Source organism: Anser cygnoides, chromosome 3 (assembly GCF_040182565.1).
Source record: "Anser cygnoides isolate HZ-2024a breed goose chromosome 3, Taihu_goose_T2T_genome, whole genome shotgun sequence".
NCBI classification, from domain to species: Eukaryota; Metazoa; Chordata; class Aves; order Anseriformes; family Anatidae; genus Anser; species Anser cygnoides.
Genome location: NC_089875.1, coordinates 4,365,293 through 4,378,021, shown reverse-complemented (window position 1 = coordinate 4,378,021; position 12,729 = coordinate 4,365,293). Strand labels below are relative to the sequence as shown.

At 45.7% G+C, this 12,729-nt stretch overlaps 1 long non-coding RNA gene across 1 annotated transcript; it reads left to right on the top strand.

Annotated features, from left to right (window-relative positions):
- The first annotated feature begins 3,847 nt into the window (after positions 1-3,847).
- Positions 3,848-11,363, top strand: LOC106036596 (uncharacterized). Its single transcript, XR_001207413.3, has 3 exons — positions 3,848-4,081; positions 4,402-4,475; positions 10,096-11,363. It is a non-coding gene; the product is annotated as an uncharacterized lncRNA (long non-coding RNA).
- The last annotated feature ends 1,366 nt before the right edge of the window (positions 11,364-12,729 follow it).

The following is a 12,729-nucleotide window of genomic DNA, read 5'->3' as shown; positions in this document are numbered from 1 at the left end:
TGCGGTTATCTCCCAGCCACACAGCCCGTAAGGCTGTCATCCCATCTAGCGGCTGCCGTCTGCCTGCTCTCCCTTCACAAGAAGAAGCTTTTATTCCACGATATTGGGGAAACAATTCACTGCATGAGGAGTTTGGAGTATTATTTCAGGTAGCAGTGAAAATGCCTCCAAATTGCTTATTCTCGCGATCAAATGCGTACACTTGCCTTAACTGTGTTACACCAGGGACAGGTTTCACTCTCGGTTGAGTATTCATGCCATCTAAATACATACATCAGACATAGATGCCTGCCTAATATAGTCAGCTTTCCAGTGTAAGTACTCTGTATCACTCTTGGCCCCTAATTGGGGCACGTTGAGATAATATGATCAAGACCCTTGTCCCTGCTTGTGGGATCAGCTTTAGTCCCTAATGGCATTTGTAAGAGTGAATTTTCTCTTCTCTACTGTCCATAAACGTATGCTCATAATATGCCTGTGCTCTGTCTAGGCACTTCACCATCAGCCCAACTCCTGTCTGACTAAAGCCAAAAGTGAAATCACAATTGCCTTACAAAAGAGAAGGGTTTAGGCCAATGTTTTGAGTTTAATGGAAATGTTCTTTTATTAAGATATATAAAATGCTTTTGAAAAATTTCTACAGCTAAACTCATCAAATCACATTAAAAAAAAAAAAAAGGAAACATATTTTGATGACAACAAGAAAAACTGGGATTTGCCAAAGCACTGCAAGAAGCTTCCTCTCATCCCAGAAATAATTTCTGTGGTAAACCTTCAAGATGGAATTAATCTCTGAAATCCTTTATTGCTTCCTTCCAAATAATTCTTCACCCCTTAATTTCTATGCCAAGTTTTGCTCTGCTACAACTTTCCAAATGTTGTTTTATTGTCAAAAGAAGTGAGATCTCCTCCCTCTTAATTCTTTAAGTCCCCCAAGTCCTTAAATGTGTTCATGGCTCACATTGGATGTCCATTGCCACTGGATGGTCCAACTCTTTAGGTTGTCTTCTGTACCCAAAGAACCTCGTTTACTTTCATGATATATATATATATATTTTTCCTTCTTTTGGGGTTGGTGTTACTTTGTGAGACTAAAGAACTGAAAGCTGAAGGCTGCATAAGTTCCCAGCATGTGCCTAAAGAAACTCTGCTGTTCTCTGAAGAGCAGAGATTTAATAATGAAGGTCACCATAGTAATTTAATGATGAAACTATGTTGTTTTTTTTTTTTTTTATACAGAAGAAATGCCTTTTCTTCAAAATAGAGAACTGCAAGAGTTGTTTTCATGCGTATTCAAAAAAAGTGGAAGTAGATGTCCTGACCATCATTTCTACTAAATAGCTGTCAGCATTTAATTTGAACAAGACATAGGACATGAAGCTGCTCCATCCTAGCAACATTTATTTAAGTGAAAGCATTCCCACCTGTGCTATCCTTCCCTGCATAATGGAGAAAAAAAAAATCCTTAGACAAGTGAAAAAGTCACAGAAGGCTTGACAAAACTTTGATTTTCCTTTCCTCTGCTGTATTTATTTTTCTATAATTTGGTGATAAAATGCATTTACCGTCAATACCATACTCAATCTAACAGTCAGCTTGTTCATGCAGAAAACCTATACTTCCCCTCTCCTTGAGCTGCTTGCTGCATGCGGCTTCGGAAGCTGTTTCCCTAGGCTCCCAATTAGCTGCCTACCCAAGCTGTCTTCTCAAACCAGATCAGAAATCCGTAATTCCCTTCATATGTCTCCCTGCCAACTGCTGGATTTTAATTTCCATTTCCAGCAGTGTCCTTTGCAGGTCTGCCTGCCTGGTCATACCATGGAAACTTTTGCTGGGCTGGTGAGCCCATCATGAGGTGCAGGGGTTCTGCTAAAGCTCCTGCATCCTCTGACCACTGAGATGTTTTGTCTCCAGTTCTCCTGGGCTGCAGGGTGCTCTCATGGGCTGTGGTCGAGCGGGATTTCCCATAGCACAGCGGCAGCTGTTGGCAGTGGCTGGGCTAGAGCAGAGCTGGGTATGGTGCTGGTTTCCCTGCCGTGACGCAGGGCAGCACCAGAGTACAGGCATCCATGGGCAAAAACATTAAAGGGAAGAATTTATCAAATTTATACCACTATTTTTCTATACCACTAACTTTTGTTATTTAGGTCTTTTGGGCAGCTGCTCAGTATCTGAAACTTATTTCTAGACAGAGAGATCCTGGTAATGAACTCCCACTTAACTGATGATCACCCTCCTAAAACAACTGCTCTGGTATTAATGATGCAGGGTTTGTGTTTTTTTTGGTTTATCTCTGTACTTAGGTGCACCAGACTTGTCAGACCCACCATCATTTGCTGCCTTCCAACAATACTGTAGGCTAAGATCATGATCTTCAGACTATAGTTAACACAAAGCCTTAAACTTGCAGCGAGGAGTGGCTTTGTCCCATTGCAGTTGACACTGCCTGCGTAACAGCACATCCTGAAACACGTGAACTCTTAAATGCACCAGAAACACAAAGGAACAGGCATGGGAAGGCAAGCTGACCATTTGCAACCCAGAAAAGCCACAGGACTGCTGGAATGAGGGCAAGGCAAAGGAAAAGGGTCCACCCTGGGGACTACCGAAGGCAAGGAGAGTGTTTATTCCTCTGTGAACTCAGGAGTTTCCTGTGCTGTAAGGATTTCATTGTTTGAGCTTCTCTTGAAGAGAAACTGGACTATAAAAGGAGTTTTCGGTGCTTTTGGTGTGCTTTCTTTAAGGGAAAAAAAAAATCACAGGCTGATCCACTTTCAAGTTCAAGCCTATGAAGGGTCCAGGCATAAGAGATGTACACACGCACATGCACATACTCAAGCTATCTGCATTTTCATTAACAGACAAGAAAAAACCATTGCAGTTCTGAAGCATTTCACTTTAATCCCTTGCACAGGCCACATAGCTAGAGATAACTATGGGAAAGGAGCAATTACAGTTAATCAATAACGCTCAAATGGCAGCAATTAAAATCCTGGGGAAAAAAATATTAAAAAGAAAGATGGCAAGGTAATGGCAAGTCATCCATCAGCCATTCAGAGCATTTTTGCAGATTTCAAATTGAAGAAAGGAGGAGTTTTTAATTAAATCATCATCTGAGAACACCATTGATCCTTCATGTTAGACAATTTAGAGTGTAAGAAACAGCTTTGAATGGCCATAATCATAAAAGATGCGTTTGTTTTCCGCCAGAACGAGCCCCTTGCCTGGCTGTATAAAAAAAAGATGCTGCTGCTGAAACAATATGGGAGAGCTTTCTGCTTTTAAATGATCTAATTTCCATGTCCTTAGCTGAGTTAATTTAGTGCGGTAACATATGCATTTGTTTCCAAATACAGCCATTTGTAGATAACACTTCCTCTATAACTCTGTCCCTGCCCCAAACATATACAAGCAGTGAAAGGCACTTGGATGGGGCTCTTCTGCCACCTCCACGGCATCAGAAACTCCAGCAGCTTGACCCAGGGAGTGCTTTTCATCAGCTACAACCAGGGTACAAATTTCACTTGTTTTACATCTCAAAAGCCTTTTGAAGGCTCAGCTCTGGGGGAGCCCCCATGCCTCCACATGTCTTGAAGGGGCAGCACAGGTGGATGTGTCCTCAGGGAGGTCACTCGATGGTTTCAGCAATGATGGCTGATCAGCAGTGTGACCTTCCAAGGCTGCCCAAGTGTGTGCTCCCACCTACTGATGAGGTGGGGGTCCCAACCCACCCAACAGCTGGCCAAATGCTTGGGAAGGTGGGGATGGCCCCAGGGCTGCCCAATCCACCTCATCAGGAGGCTGAAGTGGTCCCAGGTGAGGGGTTGGGGTATTTGCAGGGTTTTGCTGGGAGGGAAAAGCATGGTGCCTTCCTGGCAGAGCCCATAGATGCTGGAGGGAGTGAGCTCCTCTAGGAGATTTGTGGTGGCTCCTTGCAGGCTTCTTCCCTGTGTTTGTTGTCTTGAGTGCAGAGCTTGGCTAGCAGGGAAGGGCAGCAGGGGTGTGTTTTGATCCTCTGTGTGTCTGGCCATCAAAATCCACTTTTCCCTGAGGCTGGGAGCATCGATCCTCACAGCAAAGGGTAAGTTTTTTTTCTCTCTTTTCTTCTAAAGCTGTTCCCTCTGTAGCACTAGGGCTGATGGTTTAGGAGATCAGAGAGCGTTAGTTGCTGTGTCTGGGGCCTGAGATAAGTGGAGAAGTTGCTCAGGAGGTACATGTAACCTGGGTGTTAAAGCTGGAGGGCCTCAGCTCTGACAGAAAGCTGTATGACTGAAAGTAATGGGGTGGTGGTGTTTTTGTCTGGGGGGTGTCTCAGGTGGGGACAGGGATCTCTGTTTGCCTCTATCCCCAAATACTCTGAGATAGACAGCAGGTTAGAAAGCTGCCCTCTTTGTTATATAGTACCTGCAGTTGTGCTGAACCTGGTGGGAGTGCTTAGAGAAGAGACGTTCTGCATTCATGCAGATGTCGTCAAGGTGAGTACTTGACCTCTCTCTGCCTGATTTCCCTGTCCAGCTGATAGCAGAGCTGCTGGCATGACCCGCTTGTGTCAGAAGGGAAAGCTATTTGTGGTGTCTCTGGCTGATATCTCAGCTGATATCTCTGGCTGACCTGGGCCATCAAAGGTGAGCACCTCTTGGGACGCATGTACCTCTGTTTCTTGTAATCGGTGCATGTATTAGCTGCCTGGGGCAGCCTGACAGAGAGTCTGTGAATTGCCACATCTGTCACCTTCCTCCATGCTGTCCTAAGCTCATAGCTCCCAAGGTGCAGCCAGGGCACAGGTCCTGATGTGAGGGAGTGGGCAGGGATTGCAAACAAAGTATGTGCCTTCCTTTGCTTGTCTAGTTGCTAAGTAGCTCCAGCAACAGCTCCTGCTGTGACCCTTGCGCTCAGGGCTCGTGCTGCAGGAGCCATGGATTCACCTCAAGGTGCAGCCTTTGCGTTAAACTTAGCATACCTGAAATTCCCTTCTGACCAGCCAAAAAGCTTTACGTTCAGTAAGTGCACTGGGACAGATCCAAACACTGCTTTACTGTTCAGTCTCCATTTCTTTAACTGGAAACCTGTGAGTCTTCTTGTCTGAAAGAATAAGATGAGTCACTTCCAGCTGAGAGGGGACAAAATAACTTCCTATTAAATTCAGTCCTGTTCCAAAGCCTGCTGTGCCACTCCAGTGGAGGGCATTAACAAGGAACCAACAAGCTGAACCTTATGATGCAATTAACAAAAAGGCATCATCTTGCCTCAAAATGTATCCCTGTGATGGATGTTGCATCTTAGCCAGTGCTAAGTCTCCTGCAAGCTGCTTGAGCAAGGGCAAGCTCCTTAAGAAAGCAAGGCTGGCAGGTAGCGGTGGGTTTTGGAGAGGAGAATTCACGAATGTGCAGGTTATTCCATTTAAGAAAGTGTTTTTCTTTTCCCTCCTGCTCCCCAAGTCTCCAGCACTGCTGACGTACAAATTATGACGCATTTGTTTGTGCTTCTGTTTCTCGCTTTGGCAGCGCACGCAGCTCTTGGCACTGACAGCCTGCCTCTGTCTAAAACACTGAATTCTCATCTAACGAGATGAGCTTTTCTCCTCTTTGAGTCGTGCCTGCATAAAGCCCCATCAAATCTTGCTGCTGGCTGCCTAGAAACTCTCCTGGGGGCTTTTCCAGAGCTGACGAGGAGTCATGAGCGGGATCAAACTGATGCTGAGTCCTGTGTCATGCTTGCAGGCAAGAAAATGTCTTCTCCAAAGATGTGACCAGAAGCAAAGAAGTTTTTCCTTTTTTTTTTTTTTAAATTCTCTAAGGTTTCTGTTGAAGCCTCTCCAGTTACCAACCACTAAACATTCCCCTGTGCTTTTTGATGTTTTTTTTGGTTGCTGCATGGTTGCAGGGGGAGGAGAGAGACAACTACTCATAAAGGAAATCTGATGAAAGAGGGGAGACCTGCCTGTGACAGGTTGTGTCCTCATTACCTGAGCCAAATCAGACTGGCAACCAGAGAAAAACTTGACTTGTCCTCCATTTGACCAAAAAGGTGGTGCAGGTGTCTTCATCCTGAAAAGCAACAGGTTCTTCTGGTAGGCTCTGAGCTCCTAAAACATGTCAGGACATACTTCTAGCCTAAGGAAGCAATCAGGTTAAGAGACTTGGGCTTTTGAATAAGTTCAAGTGATTTGATTGATTGAGTCATTAACAACAATAGAGCAGGGAGATGTGTGCAGAGTGGTGGTGTTGTGTCCGTAGAGTTGGATGTGCTGGAGGAGCTGAGTCCCGGCTATGAACTTAGAGGCAGTGGCTGCGTGCAAGGATGGGTCCCAAACAGGGGTGAATGAAGAGAGGAAAGTTCAGTGCCCAGCCCAGGAAATCCCTGGCACTAACATCTTCTGGAGTCCTTTAAATGCCAGCCCCTTAGGCCCCCCAGACAGCTAGCTGGAAGAGAGCACAGGAAGACCCAGGAAGCAACGGCAGAAGTGGGGCGTGGTGTGCGTTGCATTTAGTACTTCGCAGGGCTTTCTCTTGCTGATATAAAACTGAAGTATGTTCTCTTTTCTTGGTTTCTAATTTAGCGCTCAACAGATGTGCAACTGTTGACAGTGAAATGCCCGTTAAAATTACTATATTTCTAGCGATTCACCATAACAAGATTAATTCCCTAGCAGAGCATTTGCATCAAACACTCAAGGAAACAAAGCCAGTGTAATAAACAGACCTCAGCATGGAGTTCACACGTGTTTGCTCACCACAGGCAAACCAGCACCTCGAGACCTGCCTCGTGAGTGTCCCGGTGCTCCCTTCCTTGCAGCAGAATGGGCAGACTGATGAGGAGAAGCTAAATTGTACATAGCTTCTTCCTTGCTTCAGCCTTCCCTCCTTTAGCAGGGAAGGGCATTTGGCTTGGAGACCACCCAGTGTCTCCAGCTTGGCAGTCCCGCAGAGGGAGAGCAATTCCCAGCATACAGGATTTTCCTCTCCTTTGTACACATCGGTGTTTGCTGTCCTAACATACCAGCCCTGCTGCCCTGTGGTTTCTCTGAAGCTCACAATGACCCAGAAGGCATCAAAACAAGGATGACTTTCCACTGATATTCACCTGCTCTGGATGAAGCCTGAGAGATGTTCTCAAAACACTCTCAGCGATGCTCCTTGGTTTCTACTTTTCTTTTCAGCCTCAGTGCAAAGGTTAAAGAAGTGCCTCTTCTGTCTGTAATGGATTTAAACAGGAGTGAAACTCAAAGGGAGCCTTGCCAGCAAGCTCTGCTCTCCCACCCAGCAGGAATGAGCCACGTGGCAAATTGTTAAATTGAATCTCACGTTCTCCGCTCCGACAGGAGCAGAACATGAGGCGCCACAATCGCAGCTCCATCCCCTGATTACCTGCTGCAGCGTGCAAGCAGTAAGCACTCACAATTTGCTGCGGCACAGCCAATTCATCTTTAAACTGAAATGGCGTCTTAATTGTATCTGGTAATAGCTTCCATCAAAAATCACTGAGTCACTCCTGCTAGCCTAGCTGGGACCCTGGCACTCACTTCTGCTGTTTAAGAGACTCAGATGAGATTGTTTTTTTACTTATGTATGTGATCAGCAAAGCAGCTGTACAGATGCTTGGGGGCATCTGTGTCACTTGGTATTAAGAAGGAGAGAGGGCAGCTGGGATTTATGGCTTGGTGTGTGGCTCCTTCTCACGGCTTCTGCGTGGCTTGGGCAGAGCTGGGCTTGTGGCTGGCACAACTGGCTGGGAGATGGGGAGAGTCTTGTATTCTAATTTTGTGGTTTGCTAATGACATCAGTCATAAATTTCAAGGTATTTTGCAGCGTGGCTTCGGCTCTCACTGCTGTAGAGGATGCAAATGTTTGCAGGTACGGTAAGGGCGAACTTGTTTTCCAAGGCAAACGTGGGTGTGAGAGCCTGCAAGAATTTCCTGGTGGATGTTAAGCCTCTTCCCATTTTGTGGCAGGCTGATGCTAAATCTGCAGACTTTAGGGTTTGGCAGCTGAGTGCAGAACTGAATGATTTAAAAAAAAAAAAAATCTTTCCTCCCTGTCCCACAGGTCCCAGAAAAGGACTTCCCTCTCCTGCCAGCAGCACTGGCTCTTGGAGAGCCACATCCCTCCCCAGGCACCAGGGCTGCCAGGAGAGAGAAACTGCTGAAACCTTTCTGAGCAGCAGCCTGATGAGTGCTGCTGCTCTGAATCTTTTTTTTTTTTTTTAATTGACACTTGGTTTAATTTGACAACAATTATTTGTCATGCATCTCAGTAAGGTCATTTGGATGTTGCCATGCACAACAGACTCTTAATCCTTATTCAAGGCAGAAATGGCAACAAGGCAAACAGCTCTGCTGCTTGCATAATGCTTCATCACTGGCAAATAGGGCTGCTGGGCGCAGGGACACAGCATGTCCCTGGGCTGTACCCTCCCATACCTGCTTTTCCAGCCCGTTAAATCACACTGCAGATCAATAGCAGACAAATGACTCTGCTGGCTAGTGGTTAGTTGACAAGATTTTTCTCTATTACTGCTTCAGCTCAAGTGCTATGATGAAGCGAGGGGGGTGAAATTAATTTGATTTCTCTCCTGGACAATAATAATCACCTGGCTATGCAAACCCTGCTGCCAGATGTACTCCTTAAAACGCCTCTTTGGTTTAGCATCTCTGAACAGAGCACTTCAGCTCCCCGTGCGAGTTGCGTGCTGTAAGTACAGCTCAAAGGCTTCAAAATGATCATTAGCAAGGAAGAACCTAACATAGTAACTGGAGAGAGGGTCTGCTGGAAGAGATGTTAGAGAGTCTAGGATCTGCTGCACGGCCCTGTAAGCCATATAAGAAAATGACAAGTGCTGGGGGCCACAGTCCACCTTGCAGCAGGGAAACTGCACAAGGAGGCAGCAGAGCCCAGCTCCTAATTCCTGTACGAACCTTGATTCCCTCTCACATCACAAATGAGGCTTCCTACCTACTGAACGGAGACTTTCTTGCTGCTTGGTGCATGAGGAGCCTTTCCCTGGCTGCTCTTTCCTCTGGGAGCAGGAAAGGCAAAAGTTCTGGTGCTGCCCTGCAGGCTCAGAGCAAGTTGCTTTGCTTTGGCTCCAGCATGGTTTGGAAGTCAGAGTCCCACCAGATAAATAAAGCTGCTCAGAGATTTCCTTCCTCCCCTCTCTGCCAGCGTCTCCTGAGGACAGATGATGTGTTGTAGCCCTGTCCTCTGCAAAGTTTTCTCCTCTGTGGGTTTGTCTTTGTGTGCTCCCTTCCCTGCTCCCACATGTGCTGCCCCTTGCAGCCCAGCTTCCCTAGCGCTGAGCAGCTGAAGCCTTTCTCTGCATTTTCTTTTTTCCTCTGATGAATCACTTCATACAGTACCCAGCTCCCCACCCTGTCCCTGACCTCTGCAGTGGCCACAGGCCTTCAGCCTGTAATTTCTTTTGCTCCTTGCCTCCTTTCAATTTGTCTTTTATGCCTGAAACTTGACCATTTGTCAGTTGGTGAGAACTGCTGTGCGGGAAGCCAGGCAGATATTATAATAAATAGGGTTTCTGCTAGATGAGGATAAATAGTAATTTTGGCACAGAACCTGACCTCCACCCTAGTGGCAGCATCACTCAGGTGCCCTGAAGTTATATCGATGCCTTCTCCAGTCTTAGAGTTTGATTTAGGCCCAAAACACCTTGTTAAAGTTAATCAAAAGAGTAAACAAACCACTTCACTTCGCAAATCCCAGCACAAAGCTGTGGGGTTTTATTTTCACTGCCACTTGCAGGAGTCCTGTTGTGGTTGTGCTGCGGTCACCTTGCTGAGCCCACGCAGTGCGCTGGGAATGGGGTGCCTTCGGTGCATCCTTTAAATGCATTGGGTGTGTGGGCAGGGTTTAACCTGCTGATGTTGGATGGAGAAAGCCAGGAGCAAGAACTGCTGGGCTTTTGCACTGCTGCAATGCAGCTGTGTGGTTTGTCCATCCCGCCTAGGGCCCAACACCTTCGGAGCAATGTAACAGTCCTGAGGTCCAGACGTTGGTGGCTTCTCCAAGCAGGCGGGATGAAGGCTCGACGATATGTGTAAGGCAAAATAACTTGGTCACCCTATTTGCATTTTTCTCATGCCAGGCACCAATAAACAGAAGAAACATTGGATGGAGACCAGAGGAGTTTGCAATTAACACATTAAACAGATCGACCGATGGCAGGATCAAAAGCGCCGCAGCCAAAAGCGGAGTAGGAAACGAACTGCACGTGTGATGTGACCGTGGCTCTGTGCTGATGGCTTGATTTATGCGAACTTTAAAGGCCCATAGGAAGCTGATGCTGACGTGCAAGTTCCTTCTCTTTTTTCATGTAAACTGCTTCCCCCGGTCTGGCACCAAGCAGATAACTTCTCTCTCCTCCGTGTCTTTTTATAACCGCTTAATCTGCGGTATCTGATTCCTGCCTGTGCTGTGTATCCACTCTCTGCTAAGCGAGCTTTTGTATGTCTGCCAGGCAGAATTTTGTTGACAAAAATCACTTTGTCACCAGAGTCGTGTGTATGCCTGATGAAATGCTTTTAACTGACAGAATGCTTTTAGTTGCATGAATTTAGTCAAATATATGATATTAAATGGATTAAAACACAAATTTTAACAGGGGTTTTCCTCTGAGGAAAGAAGTTCATTGATCCTCTTTGAAGCGTGAGGGAACCATGAGGCCAGTTGTGCTTATTCTTAAAATTGCTACAGTATGTATCAGGGCATGATGAAGTAAGGGAAAGTTGCGTTAGAGCTTAGCAAATTCACCAAGGGGGGAGGTTTGGGACCAGAGGCTTTCCATGAGACGTGGCACTGCCCATGGCCTGGCTGCTGTGTGCTCCCTGTGTCCCTCACTGGCAAGGGGGGGGAAATCCTGCCCTCCCCCCCCCCCCCCCCCCCCCATAACTTTGAGGATGGAGAATGAGTGTCTGGCAACAATATATATATTTCCACCTTTTCTTTAAGACTTGCATGCCACTATAATAATGGCCAAATTATTCCTAGTATGCCTTTGGTAGTCTTCAGATGAGGTTCTGGAAGCCTTCTGCACAAGCGGATAAATGCCAGGCTGCAGTGGCAGAGCAGGGAATGCATGGGCAAGGGGTGCATAAGAAAGTAGTGCTGTTCCCTCCGAGCTGCGAGTTGTTATTTGTATAAGTAAAGCATGGAAAATGCCACCAGGTATGTTTGTGAAGTAAAAACTAAAATAAGCCTTCACAGTTCTTTTAAGTTTACTATTGAATTTTTATATATATACATAAAAACGTGTGTCATGCTGGTGCTGCTTTCCATTAGGGTGGCTTTTCTTTTGCCAACTGATTTGTCTCTAAAATAAACAACCAGTGTTGAAATTAAAGCACATTAATGTAGCTGATTTGTAAATAAAAAGCAGAGTTAGCCAGGCAGAGCGGAAACATAAATAGAGAGACCGAATGTTATCATGCAAGAAGATGATCCTATTTAGGAAAAGATTATCATTCCTCTGCGTGCTCACAGGAACAGAGCAGTAGGTTCATGAGCTGGTGGTATACCAGAAATGCCACTGCAAGTATTGAGACAACTGATGAGCATTCAAATCAGACTAAAGAGCACTTTGGAGGTCTGTGGGCCATGGCAATTATCCACTTGGAGGATCTTCCAGGAAATAATTTGAAGACAAGTTTTTCTTTGCTCGGTGTATTTTGTTGGTTGTTTTATAATTACATTGCAAATCCCCCTGGGAGTGGGGAGAAGGGAGTCAAAATCTCTGTCTCTTCCCCTGAAAAATGTCTGAATTCATGGAGGTGGTTTGAGGTTTTAATAACTTGTGACGCAGAAGCAAAGAGGATATGCTCACAGACACCTGATTTAGGGGATGTGGCTGATCGTCGTTGCTTTCCTGTGAGGAGAGCTTTGAATAGGCATTAAGGCAGATTAGTCAGTACAATGTGCTTGAGCCATGCAGGAAAGTGAGGGAAGAATTAATTGACACCTGGATGCATCAGGGATGGGAGTGGTGACAACAGATGATAAATGAAAGGCACAGCACTGAGAGCAGGTGTATGCGAGGAGGACAACATGATAAATGTGCGTCCTGGTATTTGCAGTGCCTGGGAAAGCACTCCCCATCTGAAATGAGTTCACTAACTGCAGGGATGTTGGAGGTATGATGGTGACTTGATTGATTTAATTAGCTCTCATTAATGGCACTGAAGATGGTTCAACAACAAGCGAAGGAGAGTCTCGCTAAAGCATTGCATGTTAATTGCTTGATGATTTGTGTTATGGGACAGCTCTCTTGCATAAGTAAAAATTAGATGGGGAGCTGTTTGGAAATATTGATGCTTACCCTCATGGGGAGCAGGGGCTGCCCTTCCCCTGGCAGCACAGGTTCCGTGAGCCCCACACGTCTGCAGCCTCAAGCCAGGCTCTGGCCACAGCTCGCATTGCTCCTTCCCCGCTGCTGCGTGCCCACGTGAGTAGGAGGGACCTTGCAAACCCATATCCTTGTTAAAGCTTATGAATTATTCTTTTGATCTGCATTTTCTAGCAAGAGTGAGCAAGCTGGCCTAGGTAAAATTAAAATTGCCCCTACTGCTAAATCTACTTGAATCTGTGTGTATATATATATATAAATATATATCAAAACCTTTCTCGTAATAGTGCTTTTAAAATTCAGTTTGGTGCTTTTTGAAATGACAGACTTTAGTCAAAAGTGAATTTCCTTCCTGTGTTTTTTCTTCTGCATGATAAGTAG